Below are 17319 nucleotides of genomic sequence, written 5' to 3' on the forward strand. Positions count from 1 at the left end.
GATTATACGCTGGCTCCGTTCACAGTCCTGAAGATGTTGGTCCGGAACAGTCCGTCAACTATTTCTGACACTTCATTGATCCAGGGAAGTGCTTCTGTGTGTGTTTGTCTTACTGGATGATAAAAAGTCCTGTTTGGCCAAAGAGGCAGCAAGTTAGGTGGGACTAGGAGTCAAGGAGGATTCTGGGAAATGTAGTAAAGAAGTGGTGATCCACGAAGGAAGTGACATAGCAGGGAGACTCATAAACAAGGTCAAGAAGGAAGTGGGCCCCCTTCTCTCTTCCTTCTGTTCTCTGCTCTGGAGTCACTATGTGATCCACTGGCAAGAGAGGGCACCAGCAGAAGATATCTTCTATAAGGTAAGTCTTATAAAATATATAGATTAATGGTAATTAATACTGAGCTAACAGATGAGAAATCCTAGCCATTGGCCAAGCAGCATTTGTACCTAATATAAGTCTCTGTATATTATTTGGGGCCCTAACTCGGCAGGCAGAACTCAGACAGCTGGCGGAAAGCACCCACGTGGTAGTAGGGCTCGGGTGGCTTTTGGTGGAAAGATTTATCGTAACACTTTATGTCCATAAAAAATGATAATAATCAAACATTCTCCAGGGTTGTTTTGACATTGTAAATTTGACAAAATACAAAAATGTTTAAGGACTAAATTTAGAGAAATCTTTCCAAATTTTATTCTATAAAGCACAGTCACTTCCTCATTACAGATGCTTTTATGTTCACAGAAGATCAGTCAATAAATTATATGCCCAGTTGGCTGCTTAGTAACCTGATGAAGCCAAGGAGATATTTTCAGTCCAAAATTATTATAAAAATGTTTAGAACACTTTCTAATACCTTGAAATCATTCAATGCAAATTAGTTTCCAGTCATTCTGAACTTTGTGTTAGGAAGAGATGTTTATATGTTCCCTTGGCTGTTTTCTCTAGGGTCACTTCAGAAAGTAAAGCCACTAATTTAGAAATTCTTCATGTTTCATTACAGTGATAAGGAAGAATTAATTTAATCTGTATAAATTTACCTTAAATTTGATCAATATAAACTCAATAAATGCAGGCCTAGAGGCTTATGAGGAGTTGTTCAGAGGCCGTGGTGGAAGCCGTCCCACCTTGCGCTTTGAGAACATTCCTGTGCTTGTTTGAGTCCACTATGGTCCCCTGTTGCTATTGGATACAGGCTAGAGGCATCTTCTCATACGTTGAGATGTTGTATGCGTCATGGGAAGATAAGGTCTTGAGAGACTTGAATGTTGAATGCAGGTTTTTAAAATGTGAAACAAAGGAAATGTAAAATGTTAATGGAAACCTGCGTGAACAAGAGGTACCTGGACTAGCCTTAAAAAAGGAACTGAGAAATTTTTACAAGAAATTCTTAGTGTTACACAGTCCAATATCAGAACTAATGCAAGGAAAGTTTTAGGCAGAGCTCAAACCTGGAAACTCAGAAGGGAAAGAAGTTACTGGGGAAAATGGCATCCATGTCAATACATTATAAGTTGATGGAGGAAGAAAATAAATTACATCTAAGCATATAATTTTATATTGTGTTGTGTGAAGTAGGAGAATAGAGCACAAAGGTGAGTGGGGGTGGGTCCTGATCAAGTGTTCAAGATTGGGGCTCACTTTCTTGTGAATGTATTACTGAGATTAAAACAAAACAGACTGCCAGTTAGGTGAAGGGGCAGTGGCATGCCCAAGGGCCCCTGGCAGAGAAGACACACTTGAGAATGTGAAAGAAGGCACACAGCACAACACAAGCCTGCAACCAGACAGTTTTAGTAGCAAGGAGGGGGTGTTCTCATGCCCTTTGTTGTCAAAGAATAAGTGTGATGAAGTTGTGATACCACTAATAATGATGTCTCCTGACCCAAGCAATCACAGTTATACTCCAAGCAGGCTCTCCTAGGTATCCTATTAGAGCAGAACTCAGGCCTGGGAAGATAGATAGCTCAGTTTACAAAGTGCTTGCCATAGAAACATGAGAACAAAGATTCAATTGCCAGCACCCATGTAAAAAGGTTGGGGTGGTGGCACGTGCTTACAATGCTGTTACTGAAGAGGCAGACAAAGCAAATCTTGGGCTCACTAGCCAGCTAGCCTGGCCTAGGCTCCACAGAGAGATTCTGTCTCAAAATTCAAGGTGAATGTTTCTTGAGGATTGACACCTCAAGTCTCTACATGCACATATACAACTCTGTGCATACACAAGGATTCACATAGGCAAGCATGCGCGCACGCGCGCGCACACACACACACACACACACACACACACACACACAGTTGTTTTGTAAAGGTAGACCTGGGAGAGAAAGGTCTGCTATTTTCTAACACAGGCATACTTCTCAGCAGGCATGTGGAGGCAGGGGAAGGAGATGTGGTGCACTTTAGGCTACCAGTTATGCAAACTGCTCTCACCTGGAAGCCCATTATAATTTTACACTTGGGAGAATTATCTATCACAGAGTAGAAAAATGCAAGGTACTTAAAGCCCTGCACAATAGTTTGAATGAATATAAACAGTTTGCATTCGTAGGGTCTAGTGTGGCCAGTTCATTTTGAGGTTAGCCTGCTGCAAAAGTTTCTCCATCCCCACCCATTTTTCTGCAGGAAGTATAAAAGACTAGACTAGATAAATAAAAATCCATCCCTTAAATTAAACATGAAGAGAGGCTAGACAGTTAGGTTTGGTGACTGAGTATAAGGAGGTTAAGAAATGAATTGAAAGGGACCAAACACAAACAATGGGTTATGAGGAAAGGCTCAAGGCAGGGAGGGTCCCCATGGAACACAGAAGATATTTTCCCAGTGGTCTAAACCAGTTGTTCTCCAGGTGTGGCCATCAAAGCAGAAATATCTTTATTACCCGGGAGCTGGTTGGGGATGAAGACTCCTAGACTCTGGTCCTAAGGCTGCATCTGGGAATTCCATGCTCATAGAAGCTTGATAGCACTTGCAGGTCTAAAGTGTGATTACCTCTAAGAACCAAGAATAGGTCAAAACTTTGGTCAATGGCCATCTGCCATGGGTCTGTGTGAAGAAATGAAAACTCTAAAGTGAAAATGTTTCCTTTCTTGTTTCTATGTGTGCAGCACATCCTTCATCAGGAGGGTTACCACAGGGTTTGTATTAAACTTCTTTCCATTTCTGAGGGTTAAATTGTATCTGCCTTTGTGAGGGTACTTTGTCATGAAATAATAATGTGTAATTAGGTGGTAGCTTCCCAATTGAAAATATTTTCAATGCCATCAGTCAACATAGTGTAGAACCCATTAAAAGCAATGAGGTAGTCATAGGGACAACGCAGCAATTGAATGAAAATGATTAGGAAATTTTAATTTTTATTCTTTTTATAAGTATTGCGTGGTTTGCTTGCACAAAGTCACTGTGCTCTATTCTGATAAAGAATGAATTGTGGAACCTCTTCCATTTTTAAATAATGTGGTGTCTGTGTGTCCTTCTGATCATAGGGCAGCCAACACTGACTCTAACAGGATATAACTGACGAAATCCGAGAGGGAGGGTGGAGAAGAAGAGCATGGGTGGCTAAAGAAATGGGAAAGAAGCTGTGTTCTTACTCAGAAAACACAACTTTCATTAAATTTGTATGCACTGATCATCAGGAAGCAAAATTTGATGTCTTTAAGTAAGTCAGATCAAATGCAGAGTTAATTGAACTACTACCCAAGCATATTTGTGGATATTCCAGGCAAATGGCTGTGATAATCTAGTCAGATGATTGTGGTAGTCTAGTAAGATGGCTGTTGTAGTCTAGTCAGATGGAAGTGGTGGTCTAGTCTGATAGCAATGGTAGTCTGGACTATAGCTTGGTTTCTGGATCACAGTTTCTTAGCAGAGTCAGCTTGGTAACTTAACTTTTCAATGTATTTGCTCTTTTATTTTCAAAATAGGTATATCAGCATCCATATGAAAAACTGGTATGAATGTTCAGAGACATTGTTCCTAAAATGGTGGTCAATAATTTTGTAACTGTATTAATAATAAGCTTGGTAGTTTGTATTTTAAAGGAAGCCTAAGGAGTTACACAACACAAAATCTAGTCCTTCATAACCTAGAATGGGCTTCATCTACAATCTCACCCAAATACATTAGCCATGTGATTCATTACTCAGTGAAAATTTACCACATTGATTCACTGAAAGGACAGGCATGGATTTGTTGGTAATGTTATATGAGGTGGATTTAGGCAAGCCATTTGGGATAATCCAGGAAAATTGCAGCCAGCTGATAGAAGTCTTCTCCACATGGAGCTGGTTTTACTCTCATCTTCATGCCTGTTGGTAGCAGCAAAATATCTCATTAACTTCATCCTTCTGGCATCCACCTGGCCTTGCACTGCTGGACCATGAGCTCCAGTGATGTCATGCTTTGATCTTTGAGTTTTAATGTCCATCTGTTGCATGATCCTAGTTTGGAGCCCAGAATGATGAGAAAGAAAGCCCTTCAATTAACACAATAAACTGATTATTTTTATTAAGTAATGTCTAAAAATAGACATGCTCTAACGATTTCAATAGATCCAATAGTGATAACATCAAATTGTGTTTGCTTGCCCATGAGTAAACTAAAAGAAAAGTGAGCCTCTTCACACTTCCATTTGTCACTGTCCATATGTTAAAAATAAAAACAAACAAAACAGCACAATTAATCTCCAGCTCTCAATAATCAAGTAAAAAAGAAATGAATTGTGGATTCTGAATAAGCACTGTCATATAAAAACAAAAGGAAAACTGAAGACATATGACTGACAAGATAAAAGAATAATGAGAAAAAAATTGTTGAGGCATTGTAGTGCTTGACAGCTCTCCTTCTCAACTGAGCCAAAGAGGAGAAGATTTTGTGGTAAGTATTGCAGGCAGAATCGCTGGGCACATGTGGGACTGCACACATCTGGCATACAGGTGTTCATTTGGACTTTGCCATCACTCCAAAAAACAGTCAGACATTGTCTGTTTAAATTGAGAATTGTGTGAGGACCAGTGGAATTCAGTGTTAAATGTCAAGCACACAACGTATTTATTTAAGTCAGAGTCACTGAGGAGTTGCTGTTGGATCTTTTGGAGTTAATTCTATACAGTTGAAAATGTTTAATGAAAATGAGACAGAACCCAGATATCTCTCTCTCCCCATCTCCCTCCCTTCCTCCCTTCCCCCTTCCTCCTTCCCTCCCTCCCTCCATTCCTCCTCCTCCTCCTCACTCTCTCTCTCTCTCTCTCTCTCTCTCTCTCTCTCTCTCTCTCTCTGTATGTGTGTGTGTCTTCAGAATAATATCTTCAGAGGAGGCAGAGGACAACCATTCTTGTTTGCATTGAAGATGAACCTTCCTTTACATTTGGGCTTACAGAAGATGAATTGCTTCTTTAGTTTGAAAGTAATGAAAAAGTGATCAGGAAGATCATTGATCACTGAGTTAGTTTGAAATCACAATTGCAAAAGCCAAACAGAATCCTTGTGGTAACAGCATCAGCATTCTCTGGTAATTTTCACTTCATTCTTTTGGATTGCATGGTACCTAGCTTTAATTTTCCCCTCCCTCCCTCGCTCCCTCCCTCGCTCCCTCCCTCGCTCCCTCCCTCCCTCCCTCCCTCCCTCCCTCCCTCCCTCCCTCCCTTCCTCTTTTACTTCCTTTCTTTTTCATTTTCTGGTGAATATTTGTTCTATAAAATCATGGGCTCCATTATGACACTGCTGTGCACGTATCACATATTCTTTGACCCACCCCATCCTCTTATTCTGCTCCACTCTTCCCTCATTCCTCTAACAGATGTTTTCAAGTCTTCCTGCCCCGCCCCCCACACACCATCGTTACTGCACATAAATGTCATCCCTGATTATAGAATTTGACCCAGGACTCAGCTTTACAATTTGTAACTCTGGGGTATGGCTATAACAGGAGCTATTAGTTACCTCTAGCTGTTCAAATATAAATTCAGAAAATCTCTGCATCTCTGTGAATTTCCTACAGCATCAAGCTGAGTGGGTACATGAATGGCTGCCTATAGCTAAATCATGCTGGGACACACCATGAGATGGTGTACTCCCCCAGCACAGATGCACAGTCCCTGCAGAACTGAACTATCTCTTGGTTCTATAAAGGATTAAAAGATTTTAGTTTGCTGAGAGAAAAAGTTTTAAAAGATTTTAGTTCACAGAGAGAAAAAGTTTCCCACAGGCCTTGGCCCATTACAAGGAAATTGGCCCCAACCCCGGGCACATCCTATGGTTTAGATGGGGGCAATCGCCAAGACAACCCTCTTTGGGTCACACCTGGCTGGCCAACAGACAATCAAGGACTTTCCAGGGTACGTTCTGTGGTTTTTCCTTTGTAAAAAAGCAGGTCACACCTGGGTGACCACTCTAACATGAGATCATACTTTGTAATCAATCACTTTGTGCCCCTTGCCTGTATGCTGATCTGCGGTTTTTTCCTATATAAGGAGCCTGTAACCCTTGCTGGGGTGTGCAGCTTTCCCGATATTGCTGACACCCGAATGCACATTCGTTCAATAAACCCTCTTGTTTTTGCAGCTCTTGGTCTGGTTTCTGCGTCTCGGGGGCTCCTTGGGACCCTGTGCCCCTTAGGGGTCTGGGGGTCTTTCAGGATGACATTTGGGAGTTTTCTTCCCTTAGATAGAAACTAACTCATCCTCTCTCTTTCTCTCTCTGTGTACATGTGTGAGAGACTAGAAGAGTATAAACCTTTATAAAATGGCATTGATCAATATTCCTTTAAAATAAACCTCATTGTACAAAGGTAGTGTGTGTCCATTTTTAAAATTTCAGAAGTTAGACGATATGCATGTTCCCCCTAATAATCATAATTAAATACTAATGTGTGTCATTTTGGTGTTGTGTTTTATTAAGCAGGTGTGCTAAGGATATATTCTTATATGTCCGTGGATACTACCTACCTACCTACCTACCTACCTACCTACCTACCTACCTACCTACCTAACCAAAAGTATGCAGTGGATAGATAAAGTAGTAGCCTGTAGTAATGCTAATGTTTTAGTGGATTGTTTCATGAAAGTAATGCAGGTACTACATGATTTGAATTCATTCTGCATCATGAGGTTTTATAAGAGGTATGTTGGAGTGAGAACTTAAGAATTAATTAAGTCAGAAGACTTCCATTTTGGATGAACTAATCTACTAATGCATAAATGACTATATTTGTGGGTGTGTCATTCTGATTTTGAGTGACTTTCACATGCTGATCACTAAAGGTGGGGTTTTGTAGGTAGTTGTTAGAAACACTTGTGGCTTGAAGAATCTCGCACACTTTTCACTTTTAAAGACTATCTTCTATGAGTGGGTTTTTATGAATTAATTCATTTCCTAATTTGCCATTAAGCTTACTTCATGGCTGCCACTCGCACTATTAGCAGCATCACCTGGGGTCAGGGTTGCTACTTTACCTTTACATCTGTGCCCACAGACTATTGCCACACTGCTACTTTCCTCCTCCTGAATGACCTGGGGTCCAGTTTCTTATTTACCCTCCTACTTGGGTTCTAAACTCTCATTCATTCTTCTGCTTCAATCACTAAGAGTTTATCCTTTAAGAGAGTCACAATGTGCCTAACCTACTCAGGGTTCTTTTTTTTTCAGATATTTTTATTTGAATTAGAAACAATTAGGAACATGCCAATCCCAGTTCCCTTCTCCCTCCCGTCCTCCCCTATCACCCCCCAACTAAAACCCTACCTATCACATATCCTTTCTTCTATTCTTCCCCTGACTCAACCTTTCTGCTCCCTCATGACCTCTACATCCTTCCTCTTCTTCCCTTCTCATTCTCACAGCTCCCTGGTTCTTGCTGCAATTGTCTGAGGGTTGTTCTCCTGTACTCTGTTAAGGTGATGCTTTATGTGTGTCTCCTCAATCTATCATGTCTGTGTTCACAGTGCACTACCTCTTCCCATGAGGCTTGGTTTGACTGGCTATTTGACTGATAATGTTCACATCCACATTCATGGGTTACATCATTCCTTTTATTTGCAATGCCTTTGTCTGGTGGGATATATTAATGGCTGCATATAAAATTATTTGAAGGCATGCCAACTTCCATCTTGAAAGTATGTTCAAGATTTGCTACTTTACACAGAGCTTTGGTTGAGTTAACAATATATTCAGCCACTCACATATTATTTTTGCAATAATTTTAATAATAGATGCATGGATTGCTATTATCACTTAGTATCACTATACTGAATTATCTGTACGGTTTCTTCACCTATGAGTCATTTAGATATATGTTGTTTACATTCTAAGTTCTTGACCATTCAATAGATAATTTATTGTCATGAATTTATAATCTTTCAGGCCAGCAGAATTGCATGGTAGGTAAAGGCACTGTGGTCAAGCCTGATGACCTGAGCTCAATCCTTGAAACCCACATGGTGGAAGAAAAGAACCAAGTCACACAAGGTATTCGCCAACCTCCACATTTGCATCATAGCACACATGTACACACACACACACACACACACACACACACACACACACACATTCACATACTGGTGATATTTCATTTATGATCTAATAAAGCTTGCCTGAAGATCAGAGTCAGCCATAGAATACAAGCAGTGGTGGCCCACATCTTTAATCCCAGCAGTTACATTAGTTAGCCATAGAACCTGGGGGGTGGTGATACATACCTTTAATCCCAGCATTAGAGAGGAATATAAGGCAGGTGGAGACAGGAATGCAGTGTATTCAGTCTTCAATCATGCTGAGGACAGGATAGTCCCAACCTTGGTAAAGTTAAGAACTCTAGTGGTTGACTTCTTTCCTTTTCTGATCTTCAGGCAAGCTTTATTTGTTAGGTCATGAACAAAATATCAACACACACACACACACACACACACACACACACACACACACAAATACACACAAACACATACTCATACAAATAAATACATAGACAGAGATAGATGAATGCAACAAAGGATTTCTAATTTCACACCAGGATAAACAGAGAACATACCTTGAATGCTTCCAATTCTTTTACATTTGAAGTTATTTGTTATATAATCTATAATACCAACAGTCTTACTGAATATTGCATGATCACATGGAAGTAAAATGTATTGACACGTGCTGTTCTTTATTGTTCTACAGCTAATCACATCGTTCAAGGAGGGGCATCATACAGGATGTGAGCAACAAGAAGCAGGGCTCACACAACTACTCAAAGACTTTGATATTATAACCTTTATTGAAAATATTTTTGTTGTAAATATCATATATTTTGTTTCCGTGTGTTAACAAGCCTACAAATCTATACTATTTCAGTGTGAAGCCTATTTACTTATATAATTATATATCACTATGCCTTAGTCTACCTTTCCTTTAAAATAATATTGGCACTTTCTTTGTTCTTTTCATGAAATATTTTAGATGATTCAGAATTTTAGTATTTATTTTATTCATCATGTTATCTCATTATTTATTTGTGTGCATGGGTACATATGTACCCATGCCACAGCACTCACATGTAAATAAGAATTTGACTTTCAGGAGTCTATTCTTACCTTCCATCATGTGTGTCCTGGGAATCAAACTCAGGTTGCTAGGTTTTGTAGCAGTCACCTTTACCCATGAGACATCCTCCTGATCCTTACATCTCATTTTAACTATGACACTCTAGTTATTCTGTGTTACCCTGTGACTTCAATATGAAGAGTCAATATTTTATAGATCTTTTAATACCATTTCACAACCAGCACAAGAAATTTATTGCAATAAAATAACATCAACACTTAATACCTTTGACTCAGTCTATTTCCCCAAAAATTTTCAGAGAGTTAGATTCTATAATGGCTAGAACTTTAAGGTGTCATACATTTTGTATTTTTTTGAGCTCCTGTATCTTGAAAGATTTCTTTTCAGTTATTCAAATAGGTAAAAGTGGTAAATTTTATCCTTAAGACATTTTGCTTTCAAATCCATTGAGGTAGTCCTTCAGTCTGCTCTATATCACAGTGTTGAATTCTATTAATATGCTATCATAGTTTGCAAGACCCTTTCATTCATCTGCAATGAAACATTATGCTATATTATGTATTTGCGGATATATTACTGAATATTATTTGCTAAGATTTTCCCTGTTTGTTAGGGCTGTGAATGACAGTGATTTGTGATTGTCCTGCCTTATCCTATTTATGTCTGGTTTGCTGTTCATTAAAATCATGTCATAAAAGTTGGGATTGTTTACATCTTTCCAATTTTCTGTATGTTTCATGTGTTGTTTTGTTTGTTTATTTTTGAGGGAGTTGTTTCATTTGTTTTCTTTTTGTCTTGCTGGGTTTTTTTGTTTGTTTTGATTTTCATTTTGTTTTCTTTTTTATAAAGAGATCACGGTAACATAAAATTAAATTGGATGGGTAGGGCAGTAGGGAGGATATAGGAGGAGTTGGGGGGACCAGTAAAAACACAGTCAAAATATACAATATGAAAAATTTTAATAAAAATATGTAAGATTTTACTGATTATCTGCTCAGTAGAAGTTTATAAAATTCAACTCTAAACTTTTTTTCTGGGTGTAAGTCTTAATGATTGTGCAGATCCTGGCTATTGGTAGTAGGAAAATAAATGTTGTCCACACTGTTTCATATCACCTTTAGTGAGTTATATTTCTCCCTAGGTAATTTTCCAGAAAGACTATATTTTCTCAAGTTATTTAAAATCATTATTTAAAGATCAACGTGATTTTCTGTTATTTTAAGGCTTTGCTCCCCCATTCCCTGTGTACGTGAGCTTATGCCATGGGACCATCATAACAAACACTTCCTCATACGTCCTCAATTCCCTCTCTCTCTCCTCTCTCACACATAGAGTGGTAAAATCTCAGACCCGATTACACACACACACACACACACACACACACACACACACACACACACACACACTATCTCATTTATGAGTGTTATATTTAAATGTGATAGTGCTGATGGGGTGTGCTTGAAATTTATCCCAACAGCTTAAGTAATTCCCCAGGACACAGCAATCTCTCTATATTTCCACAGTCAATTGCTGATTCCTTTTCCAGAAGACACATTCACACCTTTTCTCCCCTTCAGCAATCAGCACACAAAATAGATGACTTTACCTCTTTTTTCACTGAATAAAGACATGCCAGTAAAAATAGAGTAGCCTAATTCCTCCCTATGCTGTTTCTGGTATCTCTTAGATATCTTGTAATTTACTTTCCCTTCCTCTTGTGGTAGGAACTGCATACATAACTATTTAGCTATAATTCTACCTTTTCTTTATCCCATCCTCCTCACTAACTTAATAACTGCTCCTGCAGTCACCTTTTGACTCCTCACTATCCAGATTCCCTGGTCAGTTTCATGGCAACATGGGAACAAGCTATTGATAGGTCTGTGTCTATGGCATCTCTTCCTAGCTTAGCTTTGGGAACTAAAGGTACAGAGCAAAGCATGTCCACAGCAGCTGGACAGCTAGAGCTAGTAGTGTAGAGCTAAACAAAGAAAATCTTAAATAGCATCTGTTTTTATTTATTTATTTTAAACTAAGAAGCAATTTTAGGCTTACAGCAAGGAATGCTTTCAGCAAATGAAGTGTGATCAGCTATATAATTTTTTTCCAGGGAACTCAATTCTTTATTCATTAAGTATTATGCTACCTTTGTTGAAAGTGAATTGACAAAAACTGATTCTGGATTTTTCCAGCTGTATTCATTTGGCCTGTGTGTCCAGTATGTTTCTAACATTATATTGGCATTATGAACATAGTTGGATAAGTTTGTAATCAGTCAGCATAAATCTTCTACTTCTTTTTTTAGTTTTATTTTTATTTGAATTAGAAACAAGATTGTTTTATATGTCAATCCAAGCTCCCACTCCCTCCCCTTCTCCATTATCACCCCCCCAAACTAAAACCCTACCTTTCCCATACTCTTTCTGTTCCCCAGGGAGGGTGAGGCCTTCCATGGGGATCTAAAGAGTCTGTCATATCATTTAGGATAGGACCTAAGCCCCCCTCCCCCGTGTGTCCTGGCTCAGGGAGTATCCCTCTATGTGGAATGGGCTCCCAAAGACCACACCTATGCTAGGGATAAGTACTGATCTACTACAGGAGGCCCCATAGATTTATGAGGTCTCCTCACTGACACCCACATTCATGGGGTCTGGATCAATCCCATGCTGGTTTCCCAGCTATCAGTTTGGGGACCAAGAGCTCTCTCCCTTGTTCAGGTCAGTTGTTCTGTGGTTTTCACCAGCCTGGTCTGGACTCCTTTGCTCATCCTTCTCTGTAACTGGATTCCAGTTTAAGGTTTACCTGTGGGCATCTGCTTCTACTTCCATCACCTGCTGGTTGAAGGCTATAGGTTTACATATAAGTCAATCATCAATCAAATTATCAGGTGAGGGCACTTAAGGTAGCCACCCCTCTGTTGCTTAGATTGTTAGTTGGTGTCATCTTTGTAGATCTCCAGACATTTCCCTAGTGCCTAATTTCTCTTTAAACCTAAAATGTCTCCCCTCTATTATGGTGTCTCCTTTCTTGTTTTCTTCTGTTCTTCCCCCGACTCAAATTTTTTGCTCCCTCATGTCCTCCTCCCCACTCCTCTTCTCCCGTTCTTGTTCTCTTAGCTCCCTTTCCCTCCAACCCAGGCTCAAAATTCATTCGGTCAGGAGATCTTGTCCCTTTCCCCTGCTCCAGGGGACCATGTATGTCTCTCTTAGGGTACTGCTTGTTTCTTAGCTTCTCTGGCAGAGTGGATTGTAGGTTGGTAATGCTTTGCTCTATGTCTAAAATCCACATACGAGTGAGTACATACCATGTTTGTCTTTTTGTGACTGGGTTACCTCAATCAGAATGGTTTCTTCTAGTTCCATCCATTTTCCTGCAAATTTCAAGATTCCATTGTTTTTTCTGCTGAGTAGTACTCCATTGTGTAAATGTACCACATTTTCTCTATCCATTCTTCAGTTGAGGATCATCTAGGATGCTTCCAGTTTCTGGCTATTACAAATAGTCCTTCTATGAACATCGTTAAACAGATGTCCTTGTTGTATGAATGTGCATCTTTTGGGTCTATGCCTAAGAGTGGAATTGCTGGATCTTGTGGTAGACTGATTCCCACTTTCTTGAGGAGTCGCCATACTGATTTCCACAGTGGCTGTACAAGTTGGCACTCCCATCAGCAGTGGAGGAGTGTTCGTTCACTTTTCTCCACATCCTCTCCAGCATAAACTGTCATTGGTATTTTTGATTTTGGCCATTCTGACAGAAGTAAGATGGTATCTCAGAGTTGTTTTGATTTGCATTCCCTTGATGTTGAACACTTTCTTATGTGTCTTTCAGCCATTTTAGATTCCTCTATTGAGAATTGTCTATTTAGTTCTGTACCCCATTTTTTAATTAGATTGTTTGGTGTTTTGGAGACTAGCTTCTTGAGTTCTTTGTATATTTTGGATATCAGTCCTCTGTCAGATGAGGGGATGGTGAATATCTTTCCCCAGTCTGTTGGCTACCACAGGGTCTTGCTGACTGTGTCCTTTGCCTTACAGAAGCTTCTCAGTTTCAGGAGGTCCCATTTATCAATTGTTGACCTCAGTGTCTGTGTTACTGGAGGAATGTTCATGAAGCAGGCGCCTGTATCTATTAATTCAAGGGTATTTCCCACTTTGCTTTCTAATAGGTTTGGTGTGGCTGGATTTATGTTGAGGTCTTTGATCCATTTGGACTTAAGTTTTGTGCAGAGTGATAGACAGGGAACTATCTGCAGTCTTCTACAATGCCAACATCCAGTTGTGCCAGCACCATTTGTTGAAGATGCTATCTTTTTTCCATTGTATAGATTTAGCATCTTTGTCAAAAATCAGGTGTTCATAGGTGTATGGGGTAATATCAGGATTTTCAACTCTATTTCATTGGTCTACCTATCTATTTTTGTGTCAGTTCCAAGCTGTTTTCAGGACTATAGCTCTGTAATAGAGCTTGAAGTCAGGGATGGCGATGCCTCCAGAAGTTCCTTTATTGTACAGGGATATTTTGGCTATCCTCTTTTTTTTGTTTTTCCATATAAAGTTGAGAATTGTTCTGTCAAGGTCTTTGAAGAATTGTGTTGGGATTTTGACGGATATTGCATTGAATCTGTAGATTGCTTTTGCCAAGATTACCATTTTTACTATGTTGATCCTACCTATGCAAGGGCAGGGAAGATCCTGCTATTTTCTAGTATCTTTTTTGATTTCTTTCTTTAGAGACTCAAAATTCTTATGGTACAGGTCTTTCACTTTTTTGGTTAGCGTTTCCCCAAGGTATTTTATGTTGTTTGTGGCAATTGTAAAGGGTGACATTTCTCTGATTTCTTTCTCAGCACATTTATCATCCAAATATAGTAAGGCTACTGATTTCTTTGAGTTAATCTTGTATTCTGCCACTTTGCTGAAGATGTTTATCTGCTGTAGGAGTTTTGATAGAGTTTTTCGGGTCACTTATGTAGACTGTCATATCTGCAAATAGTGAAAGCTTGAATTCTTCCTTTCAAATTTGTATCTCCTTGATCTTTTGTTGTCTTATTGCTCTATCTGGAACTTTAAGGACAATATTGAAGAGGTATGGAGAGAATGGACAGCTTTGTCTTGTCCCTGATTTTAGAGGAATTGCATTGAGTGTCTCTATATATCATTTGATGTTGACTGTCGGCTTGCTGTATATTGCTTTTATTATGTTAAGGTATGTTCCTGTTATCCCTGATTTCTCCAAGACCTTTATCATGAAGGGGTGTTGGATTTTGTCAAGTCTTTTTTAGCATGTAGTGGGATGATTATGTGTTTTTTTCCTCAGTATGTTTATATGGTGGAATACATTGATGGATTTTCATAAGTTGAACCATCCCTCATCACTGGGATGAAGCCTACTTGATCATGGTGAATGATTTCTCTGATGTGTTCATGGATTCCTCTTGCCAGTATTTTATTGAGAATTTTTGCATCAATGTTCATGAGGGATATTGGTCTGTAGTTTTCTTTCTTAGTTGTGTTTTTGTGTGGCTTGGGTATCAAGATTATTGAAGCCTTATAAAAAGAGTTTGGTAATGACCCTTCTGCTTCTATTGTGTGGAATACTTTGAGAAGAATTGGTATTAGGTGTTCCTTGAATTTCTGATAGAATTCTGCACTGAAGCCATCTGGCCTTGGGCTTTTATTGGTTGGGAGACTTTTGATGACTGCTTCTATTTCATTAGGGGTTATAGGTCTACTTAAGCTGCTTAGCTGTTCTTGATTTAATTTTGGTAAGTGAAATCTATCCAGAAAATTGTCCATTTCTTTTAGATTTTCAAATTTTGAGGATTACAGGTTTTCAAAGTATGAATTGATGATTTTCTGGATTTCTTCTGTGTCTTCTATTATGTCCCTCTTTATTTTCTGAAATTATTAATTTGCATGCTCATTCTCTGCTATTTGGTAATGTCAGATAAAGGTTTGTCTATCTTTTTGGTTTTCTCAAAGAATGCCCTCCCTGATTATGAGATTGATGACTGACTTATATGCCTTTATCCAGCAGTTTGTGGAAGTAGAAGCAGACACCCATAACTAATCACTGATCTGAACTGGAACCCAGATGCAGAGAAGGGCCAGAGAAGAGCACAGAGGTCCAGACCACACTGGTGAAACACACAGAAACAGTTGACCTGAACATCCGGGAACTCTTGCTCCCCAGTCTGATAGTTTGAATACCATCATGGGACTGATCCAGACCCCAGGAACATGGGTTTCTGCAAGGAAACCTCAGAAATCGATGGGACCTCCTGTAGAAGCCCAGTATTTATCCCTAGCATAGGTGTGGACTTTGGGAGCCCATTCCATATAGAGGAATACTCCCTGAGCCAAGACACACAGGGGTGGACCTAGGCCCTACCCCAAAGGAAACGAAAGACTCTGATGACACCCTATGGAAGGCCTCACCATCCAGGGGGAGCAGAAAAGATATGTGACAAACAAGGTTTTAGTTGGGGCGGGGGCGGGTAGGGCAGGATGGGTGGGAGAAGGGAAATGGGATTGTCTTGTAAAACAATCCTCTTTCTAATTCAAATAAAAAAAGTTGGAAAAAGAAAAAACCAACTCTTCATTATATTGATTTTTTGTATTGTTCTCCTAGTTTCCACTTTATTGATTTCAGCCTTCAATTTGATTATTTCCTAGCATCTAATCCTCTAGGATGTATTGGATTCTTTGTATTCTAGAGCTTTCAGTTGTGCTGTTAATTCTCTAGTGTGACTATTCTCCTGTTTCTTCATGTGGACCCTTGGCGCTATGAACTTTCCTCTTAGCACTGATTTCAAAGTGTCCCATAAGTTTGGGTATGTTGTGTCCACATTCTCATTGAATTCTAGGAAATCTTTAATTTCTTTTTTATTTCTTCCTTGACCCAGGAGTTTTGCAATTGGGCATTATTTAATTTCCATGAGTTTGCAGGTTTTCTGCAATTTGTGTTGTTGTTGAATTCTAACTTTAAAGCATCATGTTCTGATAAGATACAGGGGGTCATTTTAACTTTTTTGTGCCTGTTGAGGTTTGCTATGTTGCCAAGTATGCATTTGATTTTATAGAAGGTCCCATGTGGTGCTGAGAAGGTATATTCTTTTGTATTTGGATGGAATATTCTATAGATGTCTGTTAAACCAAATTGGGCCATAACTTCTATATTAATTCTTTTGTTTCTTTGTTAAGTTTCTGCCTGGTGTTCCTGTCCAGTGGTGAGAGTGGGCTGATGAAGTCTTCCACTATAAGTGTGTGTGGTTTTATGTGTGATTTGAGTTTTAATAATGTTTCTTTTACGAACATGGATGTGTTTGTATTTTGGCATAAATGTTCAGAATTGAGACTTCGTCCTGATGGATTTCTCCTGTGATGAATAGGAAGTGACCTCCATCTCTTTTGATTGATTTTAGTTTAAAGTCCAATTTGTTGGATATTAGGATTGTTACCCCTGCTTGTTCCTTGGGTCCATTTGAATGGAAAATCTTTTCCCAACCCTTAATTCTTAGGTACCATCTTTCTTTGAAGTTATGGTGTTTTTCTTGTATGCAGCAGAAGGATGGGTTCTGTCTTCTTATCCATTCTGCTAACCTGTGTCTTTTTATAGGCAAGTTAAGACCATTAATATTGAGGGATATTAATGACAATTGATTGTTCATTCTAGTTTGTTTTGGATTTGGTGGTGGTGCAAAGTTATTTTAGCTGTTCTATGTTTTATATATTTCTTGATATACTAAGATTAGTTTATGTTGTTTAAAGTCAACA

General features: G+C 39.1%; 1 long non-coding RNA gene across 1 annotated transcript; it reads left to right on the plus strand.

The window, feature by feature from the left end:
• The first annotated feature begins 292 nt into the window (after nucleotides 1-292).
• On the plus strand, nucleotides 293-10238 carry LOC107977831. The gene is made up of 3 exons (XR_003487838.2): nucleotides 293-358; nucleotides 8360-8464; nucleotides 9158-10238. It is a non-coding gene; the product is annotated as an uncharacterized LOC107977831 (long non-coding RNA).
• Nucleotides 10239-17319: the final 7081 nt, after the last annotated feature.

Source organism: Cricetulus griseus, chromosome 8, assembly GCF_003668045.3.
Source record: "Cricetulus griseus strain 17A/GY chromosome 8, alternate assembly CriGri-PICRH-1.0, whole genome shotgun sequence".
Classification (NCBI taxonomy): Eukaryota; Metazoa; Chordata; class Mammalia; order Rodentia; family Cricetidae; genus Cricetulus; species Cricetulus griseus.